The sequence below is a fragment of the Triticum dicoccoides genome, chromosome 1B, assembly GCF_002162155.2.
Source record: "Triticum dicoccoides isolate Atlit2015 ecotype Zavitan chromosome 1B, WEW_v2.0, whole genome shotgun sequence".
NCBI classification, from domain to species: Eukaryota; Viridiplantae; Streptophyta; class Magnoliopsida; order Poales; family Poaceae; genus Triticum; species Triticum dicoccoides.
Genome location: NC_041381.1, coordinates 475,351,148 through 475,356,305, shown reverse-complemented (window position 1 = coordinate 475,356,305; position 5,158 = coordinate 475,351,148). Strand labels below are relative to the sequence as shown.

Below are 5,158 nucleotides of genomic sequence, written 5' to 3'. Positions count from 1 at the left end.
AAGACATTATATACCAGTTCGTCAGATAGGGCACGTTGACTAACACAAACTAGATAAGCAACCCCTAACCAGAATCGGGAATTCTATCAGCGAGTGAAAGCGATGGATACATTTGAGAACAGGTAGCCACGTCAATATTAGCATTGCTTATCTGACTGACCAATCGGTGTAGAACTTTCATTTCACTATGATAATATACTATAGACCAATGACCATGCATGCTAGTAAGTGGGGTCAGTGTGGATATGGATGTCACCTCCCGTGCCGGTAGGAGACATACCATCACACAATAAAGCACAAGGGCGCATTTGGTTACTTTCTCAGTGAAGCTTGGTTTAGCGGAGCCTATTTAAGTGTATACAGACTCTTGCTATGTTCTGTATGTCGTTTGGTTTGCTGCATCAAGCCTAGCTCGTATTCTCAACCCGCGTGGAAAACGGTTGATCTGAGCGTTTCTCGAGAGCCAGGCTGGAAGCACTTTAAGTTTCGTGCAGCCCAGTTTCTACATACAAGCTAGACAACCAATCAACTCACTATTTAACCCATGAGAGACTGGTTGGGCTTGATGCAGCCTACCAAACGCGTCCAGCGCTTGCTTGAATTCTAAAGAAAGAGAGCACGTGAACGCGCCAAAACGTAAGTATTTGCGGTGTGGATGAGACTGCAACATAGTGGACGCGATCGTGGTAAGTTGGCGTACAACGCGGGCTTACTTACAAGTCAAAGTCAGACATGCATTGCGTACCTGCAGCAGCCTGTGTGTAAACAAGGGCAAGGGCAGTGACTGGCTGATAGCGTGCATTCTCATGCACGTGCCCCACCCTGGGCCAGCGGCGGCTACAAGCCTATAAAACCACGCACTGCCGTGCCACGACGCCTCGGCGATCAATCCGTTGAATCTCTGCTAGTGCTCAGAAACCGCAGACTCCCCGCCCAGCTATAGACAAGTGCGCGCCCCGACCGAAGGCATGGCCGGCACGGTGGAGGACAGCGGGAAGACGGCGCCGTCCTCTCCGGCCTGGCTCCACGGCGCCGACCTGGGCCTGAGGGTGCTGCTGTTCGCCGTCTCGCTGTCGGGGCTCGTCGTGCTGGTCACCGCCAAGCAGACGGAGATCGTGCCCTTGCAAAGACTCGCCAGCGCTCATGTACGTGAGTCGATCGTCGTGACATACGTCTCTCCTCTCCTACGGGAATTAATAAACTTCCACGTTGGTACGGTGCATATAAAAACATGGACTGCTGATGCTTATGTGTACCCTGTCTACGTATGGTTCGCAGTTATCTTCTCGTGGCGCTGTGCATGACGAGCTTGTATAGCCTTCTGACGGCCGCCAGCTCCGTCAAGTCCATGTCAAGCTCGGCTTCCTGTGCCAAGGGGATCTTCGTCCTCATTCTGCTTGATGTGGTGAGTATCTTCTACCTTGAACGAATTGTTCTCACATGTGCAGTTGCACGCAGGCCACTGGTTGATGTAACGATCCTATGTGTAACCATGGCAGGTTTACGCGGGCATCATGGCGTCGGCGACGGGCACGGCGGGGGCCGTGGCCTGGGTGGGGCTGAAGGGGAACTCGCACACGCGGTGGAACAAGATCTGCAACATCTACGACAAGTTCTGCCGCCACATCGGCAGCGCCACCTGCCTCGGCCTCGTCGCCTCCATCATCCTCGTCCTCCTCGTCGTCCTCAACGCCTACTCCCTCTACCGGAGAAGCCGCTGATCGAACCAGGCGTCCAGCCCTGCTCCCTCGTCCGGCTGGCGGACAAATTTCATTTGCCCTGCATGTCATCCGTCGGCTTTGGTGAGCTTTGCGGGCCGGCGGTCAGTTGTATAAAAGATGCTACGTGTTCCTGTGGCTGTGGAGTGCTCTCCGATATGTTCATGTACGTTGATGTTTTAAACTTGTTTGTTTCTACAACACATTGCTTTGTGACAGTAAGCACGACTTTTATCGGTCAAAATCACGGTTCTGACCTTTGTGGCATAGTTTGGAACGATTGGACCCATTCTAAAAAAAAACGAATTTGACCATTTGCTATCGCCATCATCCTCAGCGGTAGGATTTAACGTACTACCACCAGGATCTATGGCGGTAGAAATATGGTCATTGTCGCAGCACTCGTTGACGTGGACAAGTAGCTAGCACATTAAAACTTATGCCAGCGTCCTTGACGGTAGACATCTTGAGCGGGTAAGAGATTGGGGGCTTTTGTGGGCGGTAGGGCATGTAACCCTATTACCAAGGTCTATGGCGGTAGGGTACTAAATTTAGCCTAAACGATACTAAAAGTTCTCGGATGTTTCTTTAGGCGGTAGGGCATGTAACCCTATCGCCAGGAAAGTGGCGGTAGGCCCATGTAACCACTCCAGAGCTCATTTACCATTCTGACTAGCACACCGTTGACATCAAATAACAATATAATTCAGTATAACAACAATATAATTGCGTATAACCATAACATTCAAATTCCACCATACAACAATTGTCCATCACAAAATAATTTGATCACAAATAGTTCAACATACCAAGTTCAATATAGAGTGTTCAACATACCAAGTTCAACATAGAGTGTTCAACATACCAAGTTCAATGCAACCAAATACAAGGTTCTAAAATACTACATAGCAAGCAAGTGTCCATATTACTTTCTTCCCCTCTTGTTTAGACGATCCTCGGCTCTCTTTGCGTGGTCTTCATTTGGTTTGAGACCGCCTCGAGCACGCTCTCTCTGGAACGGCGATGGACTATAAGGATCCTCTATCCTCTATAGCCCCCTTCCTCATTTGGGACGACTGAGTGAGTGGAGGTCCATCTGGCAGTTGTCACATGTTGATCTCATTGTAGTCCTCGTCCCGTGGATCCTGTTCATCGTCACCCTCCTCCTCTTCCTCGGATTCCTCCATGTTGAGACAACGAAATGGCTAGAGGAGGAGGCACACGTGGGCTCGAAGAAAATCTACCCCAGAGATGTGGACCTGGTCATGTATGCGCCCCACGCGCCATGGACCCCCGAGCAAAAATGTCTGGGTGCCTACCAGATGCATAGGTCCGGCGGACAGGAGCATGCCACGGAGCCATCGACGCGGGGCATAGTTGGACAGACTCGACACATGCCCTCCTTGGCACAACCAAATCAGTCCGCGGGGTGCCGAAGAGGCTGACATGCGGGTCTGGTTGGCCCCTCGCGTGTGGGCATGCATGCGAGACGCTGCACACGCGCGACATGAGCCACCACAATGATGATTGCCCTGTGTAGCCATTGGTCCACCCGTCATGGACCGCCCACCCCGGGTCTCTCGGTTGCTCGCCATATCCAGGCAAATCAGACGACGTGATCTGATGGATAAGAGCGCGCGACGACGCCATCGACACGGGGTGTGGCCGGACAGACTCAACGTAGACCCCGTCTAGCGCAACCAAACCAACCGACCGGGGGCGAAAAGGCCGACAGGTGGGTCTGACTGTCCCCTCGCATTCGGCAAGCGCGTGAGATGTCGCATGCGCGTGCGACGCGGTCACCCACATGACGGTGGCCCCACGCATCCCTCGATCCACCCATCATGGACTGCCCAGCCAGGTTGCCCAGGTTCGCGCCATTAGGGTAGATCGGACGGCGCGGAGAGCACCCGAGAGGTCCCCCATGAAAGTGCTAGTATTCGACTAGAGGGGGGTGAATAGGCGATTTTTATGAAAGTCTTCAAAGCAGCGGTGTTTTGAAGACAAACAATAGAATTGAACCTATTGATATGCAGCGGAAGGTAGACTATACTAGAAAAGCCATAGTCAAGTAAGCAATATAATGAAAGCACGAAGGCTATGAGCAGCTAGGTAGTATGGATCAGGATGGAAGATAGTATGAAGCCAAACAGACAATTGTCTTCACTCAGTGAAGTCAAACAGATAAGGCAAGTAGGCAAAGACTTCACGAAGACAAACTGTAAGTAAAGCAAGAGAGGTAGGATAGAACCAGTTGCTCGTAGAGGATAAGGATTTGTTCGACCAGTTCCAGTTGTTGTGACAACTGTACGTCTGGTTAGGGAGGCTGAGATTTAACTCAGAAGACCGCGTCTTCACCTTATTCCCCTTGATCTAAGAACACTTAGTCCTCGCCCAATCACTCTGGTGAGTCTTCAAGGGAGACTTCCAAACCTTCACAGACTTCGTTCACCGGCAATCCACAATGACTCTTGGATGCTCAGAACGCAATGCCTAACCGGCTGGAGGATTCACAGTCCTCAAGTGTAATAAGTCTTTAGATCACACAGATAGAAAGACTTCAGTGATGCCTAACACTCTTTGGCTCTCGGTGTTTTGGGCTTTATCCTCGCAAGGATTCTCTCTCTCAAAGCTTCGGAGGTGGGTTGCTCTCAAACAACAAAAGCCGTGCACTAACTCTGAGTAGCCACCAATTTATGGTGTAGGGGATGGGCTTTTTATAGCCAGAAGGCAACCCGACCTGATATGTCTGAAATGACCCTCGGTCACTAAGGAACTGACACATGTCCAACGGTCAGATTTCAAACACACACGGCAGCTTGACTTGGGCTACAAGTAAAGCTGACTCATCCAGCTCTGGATAAGATTTGCTCTCATTGTCTTCGCTCGAAGACATATAATTTGGTTGAGCATCACATCAGTCGCTCTGAATTTGTTCACTTGGACCCCACTTAATAGTACGGTGGTTCCTATGACTCAACAAAGAAGAAAAGGAAACTACGAAACAACTATGTCTTCGCACTCCATAGTCTTCGCGCGATGTCTTCTCATGTCATAGTCTTCAATGTGAATGTCTTCAAAGACCACCATCGTCTTCAATGTCTTCACACATTTTTAGGGGTCATCTCTGGTAGGTAAACCGAATCAATATGGGACTACTACCTGTGTTATCCTGCAATTCTCACAAACACATTAGTCCCTCAACCAAGTTTGTCATCAATACTCCAAAACCAACTAGGGGTGGCACTAGATGCACTTACAATCTCCCCCTTTTTGGTGATTGATGACAAACTGGTTGAAGTTTTCAATGGGGATAAAAGTATGTGAAAGTTTAGTATTGTGAGTATTGTCTTCATACATAAGACAAGGCTCCCCCTGAAGATGTGCATATAAATTATTTGCGTTTGAATGCAAATGCACATGGCAGGTTTTGCTTTGTG

General features: G+C 49.8%; 1 pseudogene; it reads left to right on the top strand.

Moving 5' to 3' along the window:
* The first annotated feature begins 873 nt into the window (after positions 1-873).
* Positions 874-1,919, top strand: LOC119307118 (annotated as a pseudogene).
* The last annotated feature ends 3,239 nt before the right edge of the window (positions 1,920-5,158 follow it).